The following is a 25441-nucleotide window of genomic DNA, read 5'->3' as shown; positions in this document are numbered from 1 at the left end:
CACACCAAACAATATACAGTGAACTCCGAATTGCAGTTCAGAGATTTTCATATCACGGTTTTGCTTGCTTTTCCTGGTATTTGATAATCTTGAACTTTGTGTGAATTCTTACACGCCTTGCATTTCATGCATGGGTAAAATCCCACAACTGGTACCTTCCTTTTCCTTTTGCATTCATAATGACTATTGACCGGGTGATCTTTAAGAGAGTTTCCTTTCCTATAGGTCACTAGTGGGTAATCTGATAGTAATTTGCCCACCACATTATCTGATTTTAAAATTCTCCAATTTTTATTAAGGATTTGGAACATCTCTGAAGATTTCTCTGAGAAATTCGTAATGAGTCTCAGTTTTGATTCTCCTGTCTTAGGTTTCTCAATCAGCAGTTCATTTCTTCCCACTACATTGCTCTTTAATTCAGCCGGGTCTAATACCCCTTTACAATTTCCTTTCTGTTTGAACCTTTCTCTTGATTCTCCTCTCGCTTTCTCATATGCCTCATTTGTGGAGCAGTTCCGCTTCATTTGAAGGAATTCTCCCAGTGGAATATTGTTGACCACACTTCGTGGGTGGCAGCTCCCCGCATGCAGGATGGTATTTCCCGCTGTGGGTTTGCGATACAGGGATGTTTGGATGGCATTGTCCTCCACATAGACTCTTAGATCTAAATAGAAGACTTCTTTTTTGCTGATGTTGCTTGTGAAGCAGAGGTTTAGCTGATTTACATTTAGGAGTTTAATATACTCTTCAGCCTCACTCTGTGGGCCCCGCCACAGGATGAACAGGTCATCAATGAAGCGGGTCCACAGAGCAATTTTGTTCATCCACACTTCTTTGGCTCCCGCCCAGGCCACGTGCTTCTCCCACCAGCCGACGAATAGATTCGCGTAGCTAGGGGCGAAGCACCTGCCCATCGCGGCACCCTGGAGCTGCAAATAGAGCTGACCTGAAAACAAAAAGATGTTATGTTGCAAACAAAACTCCGTCAATTCCACCAACATAGGGTTGTGAGTCCTAAATTTTAGATCTCTTTTCTCCAGAAAAAACTTCATGGCTCTAAGTCCATCCTCGTGTTTAATCGAGGTGTAAAGGCTTGTGATGTCTAGCGTTATCAATACCATGTCTTCTTCCCATCTTACTCCTTGAATAATCCTTAAGAAGTATTTAGTGTCCCTCAAATAGGAGCTCAGGTCCTTCACTAGTGGAGAAATAAAATTGTCAATGTAGATCGAGGTATTCTCTAGCAAGCTGTTCTTAGCCGACACAATAGGCCGTCCTGGTGGCCAGATTTTACTTTTGTGCACTTTAGGCAGATGCTAGTTGGGGGTAATCGCATCTCAAATTCTGCCAATCTTTCTGGTCCAATATACCCTCATCCCTCCATTTTGTGATGAGGCTATTGAAATTCGAGATGCTGTCAATATATTTCTCTCTCTTGATGAGAGCATAGTGGTCCTTCCTCCCCAATTGTGAGAGGGCTTCATCCTCATATTGTTGCCGGTTGAGGATAACTACATTACCTCCTTTGTCACTCGGCTTAATTATTATATTCTCATCTTATTTGAAGCTCTTGATTATCTCCCACTCCTCTTTATTTAGATTCCTTTTTCCACCATTGAATTTCTTTTTTTGTAAATGTTTCATCTCCTCAATTATCACTTCTTGGAAGGTGTCTATTGCATCATGTGGGGTCCTAGGAATGAATTTAGATTTCATGGTCATTTTGCTCTTGCAACCTTGCTGTACAATTGCTGTTTCCTCCAACATCTGTGTCATCCAAGACTTTTTTGACCGGAATGTAGGGTCGGTGTTGGACCTCACTGTGGTGTGGGAGGCCTTCAAGGTCACTGTCCGCGGGTGGTGTATCTCTAAAGGGGGCGGAGTCCTCAAATCCCTGCGGGGGGGAGCTTCGCAAACTCGAATCCGAACTGCGGGAGCTGGAGCGCACTAGTACGCGCGAGCCCCGGGACCATTCTTCTAATGCTCTCCTTCGTGAAAAACTGAACGAATATACCGAGGCGGCGGATAGGGAGTGCAAATTCCTCGGCAGGCACCACGCAGCGCGGGTCTTTGGCGAGGGAGATAGGCCGGGAAGGGCGCTTGCCTCTGCTGTGCGCCCCCCTAGGTACAATGGCTATGTCACCACTCTGTTGGATGAGCACCAAACCCCACAACGGGATTTGCCTGAGCAACTCCGTATTCTTACCAATCATTATTCCACTCTCTACACCTCTCACAGATCGGTCCCTATTGACCTGAGTCCCTACCTAGACGGCACAGCTATTGCCTGGCTTGGCCCGTCCCAACAAAAATTTCTCCACCATATACTCGAAGTGGATGAAATTAAGGACGCCATCATGTCCATGAAGTCGGGCAAATCGCCTGGTTCTGATGGCCTGCCGGTCGATTTCTACAAAGCGTATATTCATATCCTTGCCCCTATACTCCAGCAGGTTTACTACGCCTCCCTTGAAAGCGGTCTCTTGCCCGCGTCTATGCGTGAGGCCCTTATCACGTCCCTATTGAAACCGGGCAAGCCACCGGAACACTGCGACTCCTATAGACCCCTCTCGCTACTTAATACAGATGTCAAAATCCTAGCGAAGGTACTGTCGTCTCGCCTCAACCTGCTGATGGAGCATCTGGTCCTCCCCGACCAGGCGGGCTTCGTCCCTAATAGGGCGACCTCCCATAACCTACGCACCCTCCAGGCAGTCCTCCAGGATATCAATCCCAGATGCGAGGCCGCGGCTGTGTTTCTCGACGCCACTAAGGCGTTCGATTCCCTTGAGTGGGATTATCTATTTGCCCTCCTTGAACGCATGGGGATCCCTTACAGCTTCCTGGACTGGATTAAGCTGCTTTATGGTGAGCCGTGTGCTTCTGTCCTCCTAAATGGAGCACGGTATGCCCCCTTTCCCATCCACAGAGGCACCAGACAAGGGTGCCCCCTCTCCCCTGTCCTTTTCGCGATAGCCATTGAGCCGCTAGCTGCCAAACTCCGACAGCATCATAACCACCGCTCTCTAATATACCCGGAACGGCAGCTCCTAGTAGCATTATATGCCGACGATATAACTCTCTATGTCGACAAGCCACAAGACAACCTTAACCCCCTGCTACGGGAAATCACTAAATTCGGTGCTATTTCGGGAGTTCAGATCAATTGGGCGAAGTCTGCCCTCTTCCCCTTAACAGATAAGACCGTGCAATTTCCTCTGGACTATCCTCTGATATGGGAATCCGAGGAAATCAAGTACCTCGGCGTGGTTGTGTCCTGCAATCGCGAGACCCTCATCAGGGCTAATTATGGCACCGTACTTGACAAACTAACTGACAACATTACCAAATGGATCCACCTCCCACTTTCGATGGCAGGGCGCATTTCCCTTATAAAAATGGTCGTCCTCCCCAAGTTGCTCTACCTTTTCACCAACATACCTTATAGCCCGGGCTCCCACTTCTTTTGTGCCCTCAATTCCCAACTGTCAAGACTGATATGGGGTGGCAAGCAGGCTAGGATCAGTTTAAAGACGCTAATGTTACCCTATCATCAAGGCGGGTTTGATGTCCCTGACTTTCAGCGATATTATGACTGTGCCCAAGCTCACTTTGTGGCATACTGGCTACATCCCCCTCCCTTCATGGCCCACCTGGCGGTAGAGGATGGTTATATGCGTCCTATTCAGCCATCGGGTTATCTTTATACCGAATCGAGAGTGTCGGACCGTGACCCCACTACAGTGGACTGCACGGTCCAGGCCTGGCGCCGTATTGCGGCTCACATGGAGGTCACTTTTCTATACTCACCATGCATGCCTCTAGCACACGACCCCAGATTGAGAATAACCTGCGAGGAGATAGGCCGCAAGCTCCTCAAGAAACTAGCGATTCATACCTGGGGAGATCTCTTCCTCCAGGGGCAGTTCCGTTCCTCGGCACAGTTCTTTGGGGAGACCCCCTCCACGGTCATGGACACGTTCCTTTATGTCCGCTTAAGACAGAATGTCAGGGAAGTCATTCCAAACTTTCCTGACGAGCCGGACACCCTGCCCCCCTTGCACTCGCTCTTACAAACTGAAACCCCTAAACACGTGGTGTCCATGCTTTATAAACATGCCCAGTCTGCCCCATCGCCTCCCCAGCTCAAGGTTCGCAGTGAATGGGACGGTGACCTCGACACACCGCTCTCTGACGATCAGTGGGAGGAAAGCTGCTCGCATACCACCGCAGTGACCGGTAATACTCGCTTACGGTTAATTCACTTTAAATTCTTGCACTGCACTTATTTCACTCCTTCCAAACTGTTCCGGCTAGGCCTCCGAGATAATGACCGCTGCCTCCGTTGCGGGGCGGGTGGGGCTGACTTCTTCCATCTGGCGTGGACCTGCCCTGCAGTAGCGGAATATTGGCATGCCACTTTTAGGGCTTTATCTGACATGGTTGGAATCGGTATGGACCCCTGTCCTAAGACTGCCTTGTTGGGGCATGCGGTCCCGTCATTGAAAGCACATAAAAAATAATTGCGCTGGGCATTCTGTTGGCCAAACGCCATGTTGCATGTAGATGGGGCAGAGGCCGAGCTCCCAAATTCAAGGTCTGGCTCAATACGATGTCTACCTGGCAAGATCACCTCCATAATTACTCTGAACTTTTACCGCACAAGTCACGTCCCAAGGACATATGTGGGCCCCTCACTGCCTATCTACTCCGACACCAGAGCGAGGACCATTCTGATACCTGAAGCGCTCTCCCCTTCTCCACTGTCCTTGGCCTGCTTCTTGCCCTGACCGTCCTATTCCCACACCGCCCTCTTCCCTTCTTCCCCTCTTCCCTCTCTCCCCGGGGTGCTTTCAAGCGGACGGGCCTGCCTGTACTCTGTGCCCTTAGGCCCCCTGTCCTACGGCACTCCCCTGCCTCCTAATCATAGATAGTCCTTATATACTCCTTGCCCACTCCCGCTGCCTGGCCTCTACCAGCACCGCGTCCTGATACTCGCGGCACCAGCATATTACGCGTAGCATTACTCACATGACCTTGGCTCTCTACTCACCTCACAGACTTAGATACATGATGTTTCCCCCCCCCTCTTCCCCCCCTATCCCGTGTTAGCCAGAAGCATTTCCTAGGTGCGGACCACACTTATACTGGCGAAGGTTGCCCCTATTATATAGCTGTACTCTATGGTGCCTCACCCCCAAATCCTCTGATCCACATACAAGATATGGTGGTACATAGCGGGTGGGATTGTTCCCAGTTCAGTTTTTTTTTTTTTTTATTTTTTTTTTTTTAAATTATAAAAGAAGCCTCATTTGCACTCTTCTTGTATACGGTTTGCCTTCTCCCACTGCTATGAGATAGATATGCTTTATCTGACTTTGCCTCATTTATAACGCGGCCGGCCCTAAGGGGTTGTAGGCGACATGCTGTGTCTAACTATCCTGCCATACCGTTTCAAGTATGTGCCTGCCTTTGCCCTCCCCCTTTTTATTGCTGCCGGCCTGACATCTCAGGTTGTAGGCGAAAAGCTGTGTGCTGTTTATACTGCTTTGGCACTTAATAAAGGCTTAAAATTTTTTTTAAACAAAATGTAAATCAGCTAAACCTCTGCTTCACAAGCAACATCAGCAAAAAAGAAGTCTTCTATTTAGATCTAAGAGTCTATGTGGAGGACAATGCCATCCAAACAGCCCTGTATCGCAAACCCACAGCGGGAAATACCATCCTGCATGCGGGGAGCTGCCACCCACGAAGTGTGGTCAACAATATTCCACTGGGAGAATTCCTTCAAATGAAGCGGAACTGCTCCACAAATGAGGCATATGAGAAAGCGAGAGGAGAATCAAGAGAAAGATTCAAACAGAGAGGATATTGTAAAAGGGTATTTGACCAGGCTGAATTAAAGAGCAATGTAGTGGGAAGAAATGAACTGCTGATTGATAAACCTAAGACCGGAGACTCAAAACTGAGACTCATTACGAATTTCTCAGAGAAATCTTCAGAGATGTTCCAAATCCTTAATAAAAATTGGAGAATTTTAAAATCAGATAGTGTGATGGGCAAATTACTATCAGATTACCCACTAGTGACCTATAGGAAAGGAAACTCTCTTAAAGATCACCTGGTCAATAGTCATTATGAATGCAAAAGGAAAAGGAAGGTACCAGTTGTGGGATTTTACCCATGCATGAAATGCAAGGCGCGTAAGAATTCACACAAAGTTAAAGATTATCAAATACCAGGAAAAGCAAGCAAAACCGTGATATCAAAATTGCTTAACTGCAATTCGGAGTTCACTGTATATTGCCTGGTGTGCCCATGTGGGAAGAAATATGTGGGAAGCACCACGAAACAAACTAAACTAAGAGTCTTGGTGCACATGAGAGCAATTACCACAAAGGACCAAAGCTACCCCATTGCGCGACATTTCGAGGAAATGCACAAAAGCAATAGTAACTTACTCACCTTCTTTGTCCTAGATCAGATGGTAAAAACAGAACGAGGGGGAGACTGGGTGAAAAAACTTCGAACCCTGGAATCTAGGTTCATCATAATGCTCCAGGCTAAGACCCCAGGGGGCCTCAATAATGAAGAAGAGATGTGGGCACACATAGGATTGAGTCAATTTAATGTGAAGGGTAGAAACAAAAGTATTAATAACATCGCATTACCTATGTCCCCTTCAATCAACCCCTATAGCTAAACTCCCTTACCCGAGTCCAATAAATACAATGTTGCACTCCCCCCAGAATAGCAACCAGTATAGGCCCATCCAGGGCAATATCTTGTGGGCAGAACGCAAAATAATGGCCCAACAAACCAGGCCAACAAGATATGATGAGATACAAAATTAGAATCGCGAAACTGCATTCAAGCGAGTGAAACCATGATGTAATGAAATGTAGTCCTACTATAATTAAGGACCTAAATATATTGAGTAATGATTGAACATAGATCAATATTCATAAAGGGTTTTTTGATCATTGAAAGATGGCCGCCACAATGAATGAATTGTATAGATTGTGCCGTTTTTTATTTCCTTCTTTTTTAATGCACGTGACTGAATGTCACAACAAACTTTATTTAAATGCACACACAATGTGATTGAGGTTTACACTGACGAAGGCGGCAACGCCGAAACGCGTTTGTTAAACCTTTTTGGAAACTGCAGTGCTATGAATAAATATGGCATGTAAACTGAGCTAAATAACTTTGAGTGCTCTTTATTCGGAACGGTCCGAGAAGTGGGGACTGAGTGTTTGGAAAATAAAACGCACTCCACCGTGCGTTAAGAGGCGCCCGTAGTGAAGCGGAGAAGCGGTTGGTGGAAGAGAGTCAAGGAATATATATAAATATATATATATATATATATATATATATATATATGTATGTCTGAAAGGGTTCCCCACTCGATAAATCAGAGGAAACACAACAGACTCGCACTCCAGGGTCCGTGTAAACTTTTGTTTATTGGCGACACGTTTCGACCAGGCGGTCTTCCTCGTGAGCCAGCCACATAAACTCACAATCACCATTTTAAAGTGCACAAAGGGAGTAGTGGAAATCAACATAGGACCACATCCCGAGACAAACTACAAATGAGGTAGAAGAAAGACTCTGTGGTACAACTGCTTATGCGAACTTGTGCTTACGAATATAAGGAAATTTTATATTTATAAAGCAAATTCAAAGTATATCACATAATAAAATAAAATAAAATTAGAGTTGATTAAATTATTCCAATTATGTTTCGGCCAAGTGGCCTCATTACAATAACTCGGAAGCAGTGGGTTTCAAATCCATACAATAGCACAATAAACAGTCAAAGATCAAAATAAATGTAGGCCAAGTGGCCTTGTTCCACCTCTCGGAAGGAAATGCCATATTATAGATTACATTCAGAAATTCAGTTTAGCGAAAAGATAAGAGCGAGAAAAGATAAGGGATAAGTCCTGGCCAAGTGGTCATATGACCTAGATCTAGGGGTTTTCCTCTCAAAGGCGCTAGTGCTACAACGATTATCGTGTACAGTTTCTCAATCTTACCAGAAGACATATTTATTAAGTTTCATAAGTCATGGCTGGTGGTGCTATGTCGATAGGAGTAAGGGGTTTGCAGAGGAATAAAGCCAATACGTAGATATAGCTTAATTAAAAACAAGTAATGCTAAAATAAATCTTTTAGCGCTGTGACTAGTGCAAAAAGTGAACCCTATACTATCTGTTGACAGCCTATATAGACCTACATCAAAGAGTATAGTTGTGGGTGTGATTGTGCAGTGAAAAAGGTGGAGTAAAGGTTGTGTGCAAAAAAAGGAAAGCGGGAATAAAACCTAGAAAAGTGAGATGGTGGTGGGTTCTTTGCAGAGTGCGTACTGCCCCACGTGCGGGACCAGGTCGGCTGTCCCGAGGTCGTCTTGACTAAGCTACACTGTGAAGCTCCTGACCCCACAGTTATCATCAGAGAGAGCCCTCTCCAATGCGATAGTGTGGTGTAGGAAGTTGCAAACACACCAGCTGGGGGTGGAGGTAGGAAGAGGGTTAGGTGTAGAGGTTAAGTATGGTACTTTCATGGCCTAACATATGGTCTTCAGCCAATATGCACATGTAATTCCTCATCCTCATTAATGCCAAAGGGGTTTCTTGAATCCAGACGAACGATGTACTGGGATTCCAAGACTCGTAGCTGCTTTAGTCTGTTACCCCCTCTCGGATTTGCAGGAATTCTGTCAATGCCAAAGAAAGAAAAATGATTAACATCACTGTTATGAAAACGCATCCAGTGGCGTGCAGTAGCATAACTCATATCAGCATTCTTGATAGCCCTCATGTGTTCCAATATCCGTTTTTTTATTGGGAAGATGGTGCTCCCAATATAAAACTTGGAACACGGACATACAATCACATACACACAAAAATCAGTGTTGCAATTCATAAATTTCCCAATTTGTTCACGTTTGCCCATAGGAAGGGGATATGATTTAACATTCTTGCTGGTGACACAGGCTTTGCACTTGCCACATTTGTAAAAACCTTTCTGTTCTTTGAGCCAAGTCTTTTTCTTCTTGGGTGCCTCAAAGTAGCTCCTCACTAACATATCTCTCAAAGAACGTGCCTTCCTGTACGTTATCTGGGGTTGTGTGTTAACCGTTTTACCTATGACAGGATCACTCTTGACAATGTGCCAGTGTCTCTTTAGTATCTCACGTACTCTGCCTGCTTCTACATTGTAGGTGGTTATTAGCCTGACATTGTTGGATTTAATGTTCTCTGTGGTTCTCCCTATCTTCTTCGTCAAGAGTGTCTCTCTATTCCTGGCTTTAGCTTTTTCATTTGCCTCCAGCAGTACCTGGTCGGAATAGCCCTTAGTCTTGAATCTTCTGGTCATGGTGGACTGTTCCTTCTCAAATGCTGGCTCTGAGATGCAATTACGCTTAGCCCTCAGGAATTCTCCATACGGGATACTATCCTTAAGACTATTGGGATGGTGACTTCTAGCATGTAGGATGCTGTTGCCTGAGGTGGGTTTCCTGTATAGGCTGGTTTGTATGGCTCCCTCCTCAATTTTGACTGTAACATCTAGGAAGTCCATTTCAGTCTTGTCTGTCTTGCTGGTAAATTTCAGGTTGACCTCATTCCTATTGAGGGAGGCAAGGAACTTGTTCAATTCTAACTTGGAACCATCCCAGATCAGAAAAATATCATCGATATACCGGGTGTAAAAGGCAATGTGGCGGGTGAGGTTGGCATTTTCATCAGACCATAATACTTGTTCCTCCCACCATCCCATCAGCATACAGGCAAAACTTGGAGCAAAGCAGCTTCCCATAGCTGTGCCCACCTCTTGTTTGAACCAAATGTCCTCAAACTGAAAAAAATTGTTTAGTAAACAAAATTCCAACATCTCAAGCAACATTTCAGTTTGTTGGAGAAAGAAGACAGATCTGTCCCTCATGAAGTGTTTGCATGCCTTCAAGCCGTCAGCGTGTCTGATACACGTATAAAGGGAGACCACGTCTATTGTTACTAGCCAGAAACTGTCTTCCCATCTGACCCCGTCTATCTTAGTTATGAAATCCGTACAGTCCCTGCAATATGACGGGAGGTTGAGGACATAGGAAAAAAGAAATGTATCTAGAAAAATAGAGGTATTCTCGAGAAGACTGCCATTGGCAGAAACAATGGGCCTGCCAGGTGGGTTTGTATCGTCTTTTTGCTCTTTCGGCAACATATAAAAACAGGGGGAGACTGGCTGCTTTACACATAGAAATCTGAATTCTGATTCTGCTAGCAAGTTTCTTTCTCTCCAGCCCTGCAATTTCTCGTGGTAGGTGGTGATACTAGAGACATATTCCTCTCTGTTAGATCTCCTATAGTTGCCAGATAGCCCCAGTTGTCTATTGGCCTCCTGTTTGTACAAATTCACATCCCACAGGACAACATTACCTCCCTTCTCAGATGGCTTTATAACACAACAGGGGTCAGCATCTGGCGTCAGGTTATGTGCATGTTTGTTTTTGCTGTTCTCCCAGAGAAATAAATGATCTCTAACTACAATGTCATGGAATGTCTCTAAGTGGTCGTGTGGTGTGATGGGTTTGAAGGTAGATTTGGGTCTGTGATTGGTTACATTACGTCCTCCCAGTGTCAATCCCATTCTGTCAAGTATTTCAGGATCACTCAAACCACTTACATCATCACCACACAATTCCAAAGCGCATGCCAGACTCTCAACATCCTGTATACTCAGAACATTTGGCACCTGTGTGCTCCAATCTGGTTCATCAATCCTCTGTTCTAGAGCCCGTTTTTTCTTTAACATAAACATTTTCATTAATTTCAGTTTACGCACAAAAAGAAAAACATTGATTCTAGTCCGGCTGTAATCGAAATTGGCCATTGGGCAAAATGTCAAGCCCAATTCCAATACCGATCTCTCAGCCAAAGTCAAGATATGAGAAGAAATGTTAATGATAGTCAGAATCGGCTCACCCATCATTGCTGCTTGGTCTGTCGTGTTGTCTTCCCATGCGACATTGCTCCTCTTGTGTTTCTTTCCTCCCCGCCTGGTTGTTTTCCTCTTGCGCTTGCGCCTCTTCCTCTTTCGTATGACTGCTCTGGTGGTCTCGCCACCAAATTTCATTGCTGATTGTAAAAAATCATACTCCTCCAGAGGTTTGAAAGAAAGTAAATTCCTCCCGCAAGCATCCATCAGTTCTTCCATATCCGAGTAGGTTTCTGACCCTGATTCTGATATAGTGATGTTGCGTTGTTGTGCGCTTGCTCCAAGCTGTTTAAATTGTCTTATGGCTCCGTCGTACTTCTTGCCAAACGTTAAGATCCGCCCACTGGCTTAGTCCTGCTTGTCCCTCAGGAATTTGCTTTTTTTCTTTTGCTTGATTTCATCCTCATATTTATCAAGCCTTTTCTCCATTTGTTCGATTGCTTTAGTTATCTCATCTTTTGCGTCATGTTTGTCAAGTTCTTCCTTCAGTTTGCCAATGTCTTTGATGACCTGTTCAAGTTCAATGGCAGCATATTTGGACAGTAGGCCAAGCATGTTTTTGCATGTCCCTGCCATGAGCTCGGACCAATCAACTATCAGCTTAGGATGGGGGTTCTGGTAAGTTGGTGTGATCATAATTCGTAGTCCTCTCGGGACCCTGCCCACTTCTATGTAATTTTCCAGAGAAGTTACCTCCCACCAGCGGTTAATTTCTTTTTTCAAAAGTTTTTCATAATGGAACAGCATTTGTTTCAAAGTTTTATCAGGTGGTGTAGTCGTTGCCTCATCCGTACTAACTGTTATGACTTCTGTCTCACAGAATAACGACCTCGCCTCATCCGCTCTGCCTGCACGGCGGTTCTTAGTTATGATGGTATCTGAGGTCGTGGCGGTTTTGGTAGTCGCAGTAGCAGCCGCGGCAGCCGCCGCCGTTTGTTTGCCTCTGGTCATGTTACCACCTCTCTTCCGGTGATTCCTTGGTTACACAAAGTTTTTATGGAACACAGAAATGTAATCTCTGCCGCACTCTTCCTTGAATCGGTAGCGCGGTACCTCTGCCGAAAATCCGATCTGTTTCCTTTGCCTCACGGCGCCGTTCGCTGCATGGGTCACAAGTCGGCAGGCACCGGACACGGTAGCGCGCAACTTCCGAAGCGCGTCTCCACAGCCAGCACCCGCCAATGTATCTCCAGCGGCAAACTTACTTGAGCAATGTCGAAATCGGCGGACGGAGCAGGACCTGGCAAAAGTCGGTTTGTTAGGAAAGGTTTCCGACTTGTCCGCTCCTGTCCAGTCGGGGTAGGTGCAAGTCCTGGGTGTCGGAAACCCAGAAACAGATGTCTGAAAGGGTTCCCCACTCGATAAATCAGAGGTAACACAAAAGACTCGCACTCCAGGGTCCGTGTAAACTTTTGTTTATTGGCGACGCGTTTCGACCAGGCGGTCTTCTTCGTGAGCCAGCCACATAAACTCACAATCACCATTTTAAAGTGCACAAAGGGAGTAGTGGAAATTAACATAGGACCACATCCCGAGACAAACTACAAATGAGGTAGAAGAAAGACTCTGTGGTACAACTGCTTATGCGAACTTGTGCTTACCAATATAAGGACATTTCATATTTATAAAGCAAATTCAAAGTATATCACATAATAAAATAAAATAAAATTAGAGTTGATTAAATTATTCCAATTATGTTTCGGCCAAGTGGCCTCATTACAATAACTCGGAAGCAGTGGGTTTCAAATCCATACAATAGCACAATAAACAGTCAAAGATCAACATAAATGTAGGCCAATATATATATGTATGTGTATAAATATGTATATGTATATATATATATATATAAATATATATGTCTGGTTGGGGTACATATATGTGGAGTTATATATAGTAGAACATTTCTTGCCGTTAGAAACTTACCTTCACTGTATTTATGTGCCACAATATTTTTTTTTTATTTTGAAATTTTGTGTAAACCCTAGAAAATCACATACACCTGGAGACTTTGCTGTTCTTCCCTTCCAGACCTTGACTGGTCCTTGGTGTGACTTAATGGTCAGGGCTTTCTGCTGTGATGTTCAAGATTTGCATTGTGACCATTCTAGATGCCCACAAATTTGGAAACCCAGATCCACATCAAATATCTGAGACTCTGAGTAACTTCACGGCCATAAAACAGTGATTCAACCACATCCATCAATGGCTACATCTCAGCTGCCTATATTTAAAAGGATCTGAAACAGAGAAGATGTTGGTCCCCCATAGTTCTTCCTTTTGACAGGTCTTGCCCTCGGGCATCTCTTTGAAGCTAGTCACTTAGGTCCAAATCTAAAATTATCAACTTCGAGAAGAAATTCAAGATGGCCTTGTGTGACTTGATAAATTAAATGTAGGAGTTGCGTCGCTCTGCACCCCATTTCGTGACGCATGGGCGATGCAAGGCCTACATAAATATGCTCCTAAATTTATTTTTCATGTGTAAAGAAAAAAGCAATATGTAATATCCTTTTTTTACTTTCCCCCATTTCCTGAATATGAGGGATCTGCAGACATAGAATTAGGAAGTTTTTGCAAATTGGAGAGCTGCAACTATTTTCTACAAATTTTACCATTAATTCTCAAGGTATTGAAATAATGAAACACCTAAAGTGGACCAAAAGGTCTCTCTCAATAGTAACCCAGCCCACTGTTCAGATGGGTCATGAGTTCCATAACCTATGCATAAAGCCTTAGAAGAGCATCACAGGACACTTGCACATCAGGGCATAAGTGTTAACAAGTATTGGCAAAGCCAATAGTTCTGACCTTGGCAGACTAGCGTGATGATTATTATTATTTTTTTTATTTCAAGCCCATGCCTTAAAAATGAAAAAAGTATGCAATCATATAAACATGGCCGCCATATAATTGAAATAAAAAATGTCAATTAACAAAACAATCAATGGTCTGGTTATTTTATTTCGCTGGTTTAATCAACTAAAAGGTTTTCAGTTGCACCATTCATTTTATTATTATTATAGTTTGTGAAGGAGACAAGATGTAATCACTCCCTAACCACGCACTCATATGCAGGCAGCTCAGATTTTACAATGTCACTTAAATGCTTTGTAACAGCCATTATAAAAAGCAGGTGGAAAATAAATCACCATCTAATTGAGCAACTGGGATATAAGCAAAGTATATAATCACAGTGTTGGCTGGTAATTTTACCAGGGAGGGAGTGGGGGGGGGGGGGGGAACCACACATGGACACATACCTCACTCACACCCATGCATTCACACACATTCACACACTGAGTCACAAAACTCACTAACAAATACTCATACATTCATACATGGACGCTTGCGTGCTTCAAACATAAAAGAACAAATAAAACGTATCTTAATTGCAGCTCCCTGAGAGGGAAGCGTTGGATGTCCCAGGAAGGTTCTAGGTAGGTCAGCCAATGAGGGAAGGCAGCAGTCCCAACCTTGTCACAGAGTGGGATGGGGTCATTGAGACTGCCCACCCCACTCTGCGACGAGGTGTCACTCAGCCCTGGGCACTTCAGGGCATAAAACTGAAGCACCCAGGTTCGAGGCAATCGGTGACGCTTTAGCTTGTCACGAGTGAGGGGGCCTTGTGACACTCTGCAAGCATGAGGAGGTCATGCCCAGAGGGCTGTGAAATCCTCAACCTGGCAAAGATACGCTCAGGCAGCCGGGAGCCTGCTCATTTAGCACATGTCTAGCTCCTAGCTGCCTGACCTGAACAAGAAGTGTCTGTCAGGCTCACCTTTGTTCAGTCTCACAGACACTCTTCTTGCCTGGAAAAAGGTGGGGGGCATGGTCCCTCAGCCCATATGAGCGAGCCGCTGCTGAATAACCAGTATTTAAAGTTACTGTAAAAATGTAAACACTGTATAAGAGTATGTTTTAAACCAGCTTTGTCACCAAAGAGTAAGGTATTATTTTAGATGAATGTGAACAATGTGCACAGGCTTTGTGCAGGCACCCAAAGTGAAGAGGGCCTCCAGGTAAAGTGGCTTGACCCATAGCCCTGTGGTGTACACTATAGTGTGCAGAAGCATTGAATAAAGCCCACTGGCCTAAAGCCCTTCTGTCTATTTATATTCTGTCTAAATTTTTTAGAAACCCAATAGTCTGGTGAGACAGCTAATACTATCTCAAAGGCCTGACGTCAGATGTAAAAATCAGCAAGTTAGTTTAAATGCTATATGCCTCTCCCACTTATAGTTGTAAAAAAAAGGTATTAAATATACTATATGCACTTTAATCAGTGTTCAACATCATCTACCAGTTGCAAGATATAATGGCTATCTTGACTCTTAAAATAAATATTCCCGGATTTACTATTGTTTTGCATGGGTGCTGATGTGATGCAAAGCAACACAAATGATAGCAACGATTGGCTTTTGCACAAAAAAGGTGTTAATTTAGCAAAGGTTCATGTAAACGCAGTAGTAAACTGCATTGCATAGCTTAGCACGAGACCGATAACTCATGCAAAGTGGGCATAATAGAGTGGGAACACTGCAAACAATGCCAAGGAGCTTGGGTTTTCAGCAGGGCCAAACTGGGAACCCTAAGCAGCGCTGGCAATTTAGACATATCAGTACAATTAGGGGGGGGGGTTGCAAGTGTGAAGCACTGCTGCTTTTGTTATTAAGGGCCGACATTGCAGCTCTGCTGTAAAACGGCCCCCACTGCTGCCAAACCTTTCCAGCTTCCCGGGGAATCGCCTGATGCCTGCTATGCCCACTCTGGCCCAGGTTTTCAATGCATTGCAGAGACGTTTTAGGGTATTGGCAAAATTGGTTCTGGTCCAGAATTTCAGGCCACCTGATAGATATGGCTCTGTCCTGCACCACAGCCCTGCTCTGATGACCTTGAATGATTTTTAAAGATAGATCGTTTTAAATACATGCTTTGTTGTGACAATGTATGGGTCTCTATTTGAAACATTTTACAGAGAAATGCTGTGTACATTTTTTTCAACACCATGCAACATTGATTAACAAAGTTCCTTTTATGAGAAATGGCAGTGGGTCTCAGAGATTATTTGCAAAATTATTACTGAGCTGCTGCTATATTACAATATTGAAAACACACATCACTATCTATGAATATTAGCTAGAAATGTATTTAAAATTTGGACCAGTCTGCCTGTGCAGCGTCAGTGACCTGGCCTCAACGTGCAAAAAAAAGCCTGAAATTGGATCATAAATGCTAAGCTGTTCCGAACAAGGGCCCCCAAAATCCTTAACATGTACCTGGTTCATTGGCGCCATCTTGTGACTATCATTCATCTAGATCAGAGACACTGCTCTGGACTTGAAAACCTAAACTCATTTGAACCACTAGTTGGTGTCCATTGGGCCTCAAGCTGATGTCAGTAGGTTTTTATTTATATATTTGCCCATCGGTCTCATCTCTGTGAGAGGTTAAAAGGAGTAGTCATGCTGAGAGGTTTAATGAAGACACACGGACGTCAGGTAAACTCATCTAATAAAAGATGATTTGTCACGAATCAAAATAATTACAGAACCTCCATTGTTACAAATCTACGAGTCAGGGAGAGAATATGGGATCATGGCCGCTTGTGACTGATTTGAAATCAGGGAACCTGGCGGCATATTTACAAAGAACTGTTGGAGCGCAGAGCTGCAACAAATTTGGCCGCGTGGAGCCCTGACATTTTTAAAATGCATGGATGCGCCACATTCATAAGAATACCGCTCACCCCAGTGTTTCCCCTGGCGCAAATAAAAGCTGCTTAGCTCCAGCACAGGCGCCCTGCCGCCATGTTGCATTGGTGCCTGAGCTGCAGGGCTGATTATGTGCAGGAAGGGACACCTTCTGGCACATAAACAATCAATAATGGTGATTTGCTCTTTTTATGTGTTATGCAGAATGCAGCACATAAGGAAAGAGCAAAAAACAAGGAGAAATTATTAATTTCTCCTCATATCTCCATTCTAACACCTGGTATTCCATGGTGTTCGTTTTTTGACACTGCCTCAGCCTTGTAAATCTGAGTCAGCGTAAAAAAACAAGGGGTGTTGTGGTGGAACGCTCACAGCAACACCCATTACACGCCCCTTTGCCACACAGGACTGCGGCAAAAAGGGGCATATTTACACGGTGGCGTTAAGCCACGCTAAGTGGCTCAGTGCCACCTTTTAAATATGGTAAATGGCACTACGACACTCTAACACCAAAAAAAGTGCCGCTCCGATGGCTGTAGGAGGTTTGTAAATATGCCCCCAGGTTTGAATCTTGGCTTCGACTACACATCATGTGATCCTGGGCAAATCACTTAAACTCCCACTGCCTAAAAAATATGAATGTGACTCCTGTAATGTAACTGGTGGTCGCGTAAAGCCATTCAATTACTTCGGATAAAATTCACGCAGTATAAAAAGTGAATGTTATTTTTTTTCAGTCATTTAATGATTGGCAAATGTCCGTAAAATGCTGCATGCGAGCAGCAGCTTGGACATATCAACACCCCTCTGCCTCGACGACGGCTTTTGTACATCACAGCCTAGTCACATGTCATCCAAGGAGTCGCTTATGTATGTATGGTACGTTCCTTGAATGGTGCACTTTAGACAAATTGGAAAAAAAAGACGTTGCTGAATCTGGTATCCTTCCATCAGCAGTTAGCACACGGGAGTGCGGTGGCTTCTATTTTGACTGTGATTTTTCCCTGAACCAAGCATTCCCTGAAGGAAATTCAATAGGTGTGGGAAAGAAAGTGTCAGTGTTAAGGTGAGATTTTTCTTTTTCTTTTATGGGGGAAATTTTCCACTCGGAACACTGCTGTTCCTGCCTAAAGGTGTTAAAGCCATCAGCGGGTTAGTTAATTACGGTTAGAATCTGTTATATCCACATGGCTGGTTTCGAATCTTGGCCCTTGATGCGGGCCATAAAAACAAATAGTTTCCGCTACAGCACCTGTCGCTTTAACCCTCTCATTCCCGCAAGGCTGGTAATCAACTTCTGATAGAGTATTGTGTCTTAAAGAAATTAAAAAGTTGACTTTTTTGTACTTTTAATAGTTGAAGCAAATGAGATGTTCTCTCATTTCTGTTTTATATATGAGGTTTCCGCTGGGCGCGTTAACTCGACAATGCCTAATTTGTAGAAAGAAAAGAAACAAAAAACAAAACACTATTAATAAGTTGAAGTACCGAAAGTTTTTCTAAGGAATCCGCTTCCAGTAAGGTTGCATGTAGGGTATGCCAAGTAACCGGGGTGCCAAGTCACGATTTCATTCTTCCTCATACCTACAGTTCCTGTCTTCTTATCCCACTTTACAGTTTCATGTCTGCATTCTCCCTTTACCATTGTTTTCCTACCTTTTTTTCTTCCTCCAATTTCAATGTACTGCCTTTCTGTCTCTTGTTCTGAGACAAAGAGTGATGATGAAAAGTAAGTTCCAGTTCGCAACAAGCATTGGTAAGGCTAATAGTTCTTGCTTTTTCGACCAACTCGCTTAGCCAATTTTTGTCACTGATGCTGTTGAGCATCAGCAAAAAAAAAGCTTACTGATGATGAATTTCGACGAAAAAATAAAAATAAGAGTGATTACTTGCATGCACATATGTGTAATGACAAATGTTCGCATACATTTCATTCTACTATAACGTGCATGCTGGACGTAAACGGCATGACACAGCTCGATTTTTTTTTTATTTGATTTTTTTATTGACCATTCCAAACATAGTGCAGTTAAACAGAGGAGTGGCCCTGCATTAAATGTCAGCTGTAGAATCCTCGAACAAATGTAAAAAAATTTTTTTAAAGATGTGATGGGGTGGAGTAGCAATTAGAGAGGACTTCTGTGAAAAGTCGAGGCATGATGAGAGGAACGCAACAGCAAGTGGGCATGGTAGCAGTGGAGGCGGGAAGAAAACAAATTAAAACCAAGGAGAGGTTGGGGAAGCAATGACTGTGCTGGGGTTCGGAAGGGAGCGAACACAAGGGAGTGTGTGGCAGGGTGGAGTCGGGGGAAAGCAGAACGAGAGAGAGAGAGAGAGAGAGGGAGAGAGAGAAGAGCAAAACATATGCACACTCATGAAGGTCTGAAAGAATGCAGGGGCATATTATCAAGGACCGGTGTTAAAATTATCGCTGTTTTATCGGCAGCAAACGGCGATAATGGGCTTGATAACACGCCCTTGTTAATTCCCATAGAAGCCCATGTTCTGATGTTAACATGGGCTTCTATGGAAATTAACAAGGGCATATTATCAAGCTCATTATCGCCATTTTTTATCGGCAGTTTCCTGCCGATAAAACAACGGTAATTTTAACACCGGTCCTTGATAATATGCCCCGCAGTTCCGAGAATGGGAGCAGTGGAAGGATACGAATCAGTCGAAAGAATGGAACAGGAACTATGCACCAGTGGTGGACAAACTCAAGAAGAAGAAAGAAAACACTTAAATATGCAATAATATTAAACAAGCAAGCAAAGGAGAATGACTGCAAGCCAATCACTGGTAGCAAACAGGTGAGCTTGCCTTTAAGCACTGTTAGACCTGGCATCATTGGCATGAGTCCCTCCTCCATTTTTTCTGTTCGCCTCCTCTGTTTACGATGTTTTTTGCTGGTATATTGCTTTGAGCACTGTGCCACTGCTGATCAGTGCCACAGTGCAAGTGCTCCCTATGTGAACTTGATGTATTGATTGGATTCCATGTTTGGCTTATTTGGTTTACTGTCAGTCCCTTGTAGGGTGCACCAGGAGTGCCAGGGCTTGTAAATACAAATGCTGCTAGTGGGCTTGCAGCACGTGTTGTGCCACCCACAAAAGCAGCCTAGTAAAAGTATGTCTAAAGGTCTGCCATTGCTAGACCTACGTGCAGTCTGGTACTGTCACACGGACTGCGCAAGTACACCTACTTGTCAGTCCCTAAACCTTCCCTTAACTTCATGTTAGTCACCCCTATGGTAGGCCCAAGGGCAGGGTGCATTGTAAGCATAAGGTAGGACAAGCCTGATGAGGTTGGCATGTCCTAATAGTGAATTACAGCCATATTCGTTTTTCACTATTGTAAGGTAACCTGCTCTCCATAAGTTAGAATGGGCTGCCAGGATTATTAATGGTATAATCCTAGCGGGCTCGGGGAGCATGGTGCAATGTCGAGTTTGGTATCCCTGAACTCAGAGTTTAATAACGCATCCGTTTGGGCGGATGGTTTTTGGACTCTGTGTTTGAAAATAGCACTTTTAGAAAGTGGCTATTTTCTTGTCTGACTGTCTACTGGTCTCTGCTGGTTTGGTGTGCGTGTGACAGGAGCTGGTTGGCTCCAGAGGTCTGAATGAGTCAGTGTGGGGTGAGTGGGGCATTTGCATTGAGAGTAGGGGAAGAGTAGTTCTGTAGTAGGGGATCTCTGTGTATAGTCATAATCTAGTGAATAGTCCCGCCCATGTGCGTGGACCCCGGAGCAATCAAAAATAATCTCTTACAGTGTCGAAAAATGCAGAAATGCACAGACACTTAAGAGAGAATTTAAAGACAGATAATGCAGCCTAAAAAAGGCTACACTGTCCAGTACTTCAACTAGAAATTCCACCATAAAATCCACAAAAACAGCAAAGCCTGTACAGATTTCCCTTGCTTTAACAGCAAAATCCCTCAGGAATGATAGAGAGAAAGACCTGGACAGACAAGCCCCATAGGCTGCCATTATGTGGCTCAGAACAGGATACTGTGCCTTTAAGAGAACTTTCCAGAACTTCACAGTATCCCAGAATGCCCTGCAGGTCCCAGTTACTTTCAGTTCTTTTTTCCGGCTCCTGCAAGCAGGACCCTGGAGCATTGAGCTCTCCCTTTTCAAGGGTTTATTGGTGTTTTTTCACTGTAAAATCGATTTAAGTGCTTTCTAAGTACTTTTGAGCTTTTCTTCTTGGTGTTTTGCACTCTTTTAATGTCAAATATGCCTTCATTATTTGACAAATGCCCGAAGTGCTCCAGGAAGATGGCTAAGTCAGACCCTCATGAGGTGTGTATCCTCTGCCTGCCCTCTTCCCATGTTCCAGAGGAGTGTGAGATCTGCAAAGGCTTCTCTGGCAGGACCCTGAAAGACAGAATGAAGATCCGACTTCAGGGCCTCGAGGAAAGAAGGCTGAAGGCGCAAGGTGGGTCTGGAGGGGCTTCATCTGCCCATGCTGAGGCCTCTGGGTTGCTCCCCAGCAAACGTCCCCAGTCTCCGTCTGGGTCGGTAGCACTGACCACGACGTCGAGAGGGAGGTCCACGGCCGGTTCCCAGTCTCCCCAGGGCTCTGGGTCGAGAAAACGTCGCCCGTCGACGTCGAGGGACTTACACAGGCCGCCGTCGAACCCAGTGACGGTTTCATCGTCGTCGTCTTCGACCAGGGGCAAAGCTGCCACGACAGCGTTGCTCCGTAATGTTCCCATTGCAGAGATCTGCAAGGCGGCCACTTGGAAGTCGGTCCATACCTTTGCTAAGCATTACTGCCTGGACGCTGATGCCAGGGCAGACGCTCAGGTTGGGCAGGCTTCACTGCGGAATCTGTTCGCACAATAGTGGCGTAATTTCTTTGTTCTCCACCGCCGCTTGGTGTGGGGATGGGCTTTCCATTCTATTCACTAGATTATGACTATACACAGAGATCCCCTACTACAGAAGGAGTAGTTTCTGTCCTGTAACTCCAGTTCTGTAGTAGGGGTATCTCTGTTATAGTCATAAGCGCCCGCCCTCCTCCCCGGTGGAGAGAGATATTCATGTACGGAATGCTACAGGTCTGGCGTGTTACGCCTTCAAAAAGAACTGAAAGTAACTGGGACCTGCAGGGCATTCTGGGATACTGTGAAGTTCTGGAAAGTTCTCTTAAAGGCACAGTATCCTGTTCTGAGCCACATAATGGCAGCCTATGGGACTTGTCTGTCCAGGTCCTTCTCTCTATCATTCCTGAGGGATTTTGCTGTTAAAGCAAGGGAAATCTGTACAGGCTTTGCTGTTTTTGTGGATTTTATGGTGGAATTTCTAGTTGAAGTACTGGACAGTGTAGCCTTTTTTAGGCTGCATTATCTGTCTTTAAATTCTCTCTTAAGTGTCTGTGCATTTCTGCATTTTTCGACACTGTGAGAGATTATTTTTGATCGCTCCGGGGTCCACGCACATGGGCGGGACTATTCACTAGATTATGACTATAACAGAGATACCCCTACTACAGAACTGGAGTTACAGGACAGAAACTACTCCCTCCTGCTAGCCCGCCCTGCCTGACACAATGCTGGCTCCACCTCCTGCCAGGGACTGATGGCTCTGTGCCTGCCAGAGACAATTCTGGCCTCACCTCCTACCGGGCGACTGATGGCTCTGCCCCTGCCAGTGACAATGCTGGCTCCACTTCCTGCTGGGCGGCTGAAGACTCTGCCCTGCACAGTGAATAGGCCAGGTGCCTCAGCCTGGCAACACCCACAACAAACCCAGGATGGGGGGAAATTCCCCTGCATGGACAAAGGGCTCAAAGCCAAAAAGGGGTATAAGAGAAGGACCCCTGAACTAAGAATTTAGATCACTTCTGACAAGGAAACCTGAACCAAGGACAAGAAGCCTGCTGATCCAAGGACTTGCCTACCCCTTCTGCCAGTGTGCTGTTTGTTGGGGGAATCCTGCAGTTACTTCTTTATTTTTGCCAAGGAACCAGGAGAGAGGAACTGAGTGTGTACTCTCAAGCTTTGCCAAGGAAATCTCCAAGGGCTGGAAGAGTGCCAGCCTCCTGTTGAAGTCACAGGGCCAAAGGACTTCATTTATTTGCTGAAAGTGCTTGTTGCTGGAACCTGAAAATCCAGCACCTCTGAAGAATCCAGCAATCCCGACGCCGACGGACGCCGCCGAATCCAGCTCAACATCGTGAGTGCAGCTCCCGTGTCCCGCACCTTCGACGCCGGCCGCCGGGCCCGATCGACGCTAGTAGCAATGCCGCTGCCGACGCCTCGACACCGAGCCCTCTCGATGCCGTGAGCACTGCTCACTCTTGCAACATCACCATCGACATCGACGATGACGCCGTATCCTGCTTCACCTCGTGAGCGCTACTCCTGCTTGACATCTGTCGACGCTGCTGCAGATCGCCCCGACTCCGAGGCCCGATCAACGCCGAAGACGCGACGCCGGACATCTCGACGCGGCTGATCATCGTGTGCTTCACTTTTCCAAGGAACTGTGTTGTGGGGGTCTGTGCGACTCCGGGCTTGACGTAGCGCTCCTCGCGGTCGACGCCGAACCTTTGGATTAACTTTGCCTCGACGTCGTGTGACTCCCGTGTGGGTTACATTGTTGCCAAGAACTGTGTTTTAAAGAAGAAGAGTTGCTTTTGTTACTAAAGACTTTGTATTAAGAAGAAACTGCGCTTGAACTATTATTTTTCCTTTCAAGAGTATTTATTAAGATTGTGGTATATTTTTGTCGTTATTTGGTCTTGTGCTAAGCCTTATATAAACATCCTTATTTTTATAATACTACTGTGTCGTGTCCATTTGTAGTGTATTCACTTTATTACTGTATGTGGTCATAAATGCTTAACGCACTGCCTCTGAGATAAGCCTGTCTGCTTTGCCAAGCTACCAAGGGGGTGAGCAGGGGTTATCTAAGTGTGTGATCACCTTGCCCTGACTAGAAAAGGTGTGTCCCTATTTGTCAGAAGTGTATACCTCTGCCAACTAGAGACAGCCGCTTCTAACATTGGTGGGTCAGCGGTGAGGATTTGAACTTTGCATTTATGACCCATGTGCAGTGATTAGTGTGTGGTACATAGTGAAAGCAGACCATAGCGCAGCCACAATCTATTTTGGTTGGATATTCTATTTTTGTTCTCCGCTTTTCTGAAGCTTGATTTTTTAACACTGCCAGTTTTGACCATGAGTGATGCCGGAGTCACTACCCCTGTTGTTGTGGAGGAATTTGATAAAAATTTGCTAAAGGATTACAAGAAAAAACAGCTGGAAAAATTCTGCAAGCAGGTTAAAGTTCCTACCACAGGCCTCAAATACAAGGAAGAATTTCTCAAAGCATTGGAGGCCTGGTTAGAGGCCAGAGATCCCTTTGATGTGGTGGTGGTACCGCCAGAGGAAGGGGAAGAGGCAGAGCCCGTGAATGGGCCTGGGGCCTCTCCCGGTAGCAGTGTTTCCTCGAAGGGTCTTTCTCCTAAAGAATTGGAAGACAGGGCAAAGGAACGAGAGCACCAGCTAGAAATGGCCAAACTTAAATCAGGAGGGCAGTTGGAGTTAGAGAATGCAAGAAGCAGGAGAGAAGCTGAAATGGAGACCAAAAGGTTAGATTTTGAAAGAGAAAAGTTAGCTTTTGAGCGTGAGAAAATGGTGAGGGAAATGGAGCTCAAAGCTAAGAATTTAGAATTGAATCCCTCTGGTGGCAGCATCCCATCTGTGTCTGCAAGAAAGTAGGTTTTATTTTCCCAAAGATGTTATCAAAGATTTTCATAAGAATGAAGATATTGGCCAATGGTTTAAAGCATATGAGTTAGCATTGTTGGCCCACCGGGTCCCTGAGAAGGATTGGGGAGCGGGGTTGTGGGGTCGCTTTGTGAATGAGGGGAGAGATACCCTGTTAGAGATGCCTGTAGAGGATAGGATGTCTTATACTCATATGAAAGATGCTTTAATGTTAAGGTATGGCCTAACCCCAGAAAAGTACAGACAAGCATTTAGAGAATGTAAGAAATTGCCTGGTACTACGTGGGTTGAATATGTGTCATTTTTTTTCAGAGCCATGGATGGTTGGGTAAAGGGCAGCAAAGTGGAAAGTTATGACGCTCTTTATGATTTGTTTGCTTGGGAGCACTTGTCTAATAACTGTTTTCCAGAGCTGCGCCAGCACCTTATTGATAGCAAGATATCTAACCCTAGAAAACTTGCTGAGGAGGCGGACCGCTGGGTCAGTACCAGGGTCCTCAAGGGTCCAGTGGGAGACTCAGCAAAAGGTGGGCAGGGTCCCCAGCAGAAGAGTGGGGGGGACAAGGGTAAACCGAGGGAGTTCCAGAAAGGGCCCCAAAGTAATCCCCAAGTGAACCAAGGGAAGGGTTCCCAGCCTTCCCCAGTGAAGAAGTCAGAGGCCCCGACAGGTAAACCTGTTCATAGGGGCCCAATGACCTGCTATGCTTGTAAGCAGGTGGGACACCGTTTTTATGATCCTCAGTGTCCCCTGAAGAACTCTAATGCACCACCACGTGCACCCCCCCGTCAGTTGGCGAGTGTAGCCCTGGGAGGGGAGGAGATGGTTGCCCCTGGTGGGTAGGGTCCCGCAGAGATGTCCCTGGTCTCTTTAGGAGACATGGAAATGGTCCCTCCACCCTCTCTGCCTAGTAACACTAAGAAATATAGGCAGTGGGTGACCATTAATGGCCATAGGGTGGAAGCTCTCAGAGACACCGGACA

Source organism: Lissotriton helveticus, chromosome 4_1, assembly GCF_964261635.1.
Source record: "Lissotriton helveticus chromosome 4_1, aLisHel1.1, whole genome shotgun sequence".
Classification (NCBI taxonomy): domain Eukaryota; kingdom Metazoa; phylum Chordata; class Amphibia; order Caudata; family Salamandridae; genus Lissotriton; species Lissotriton helveticus.
This window is presented reverse-complemented; position numbering follows the sequence as displayed.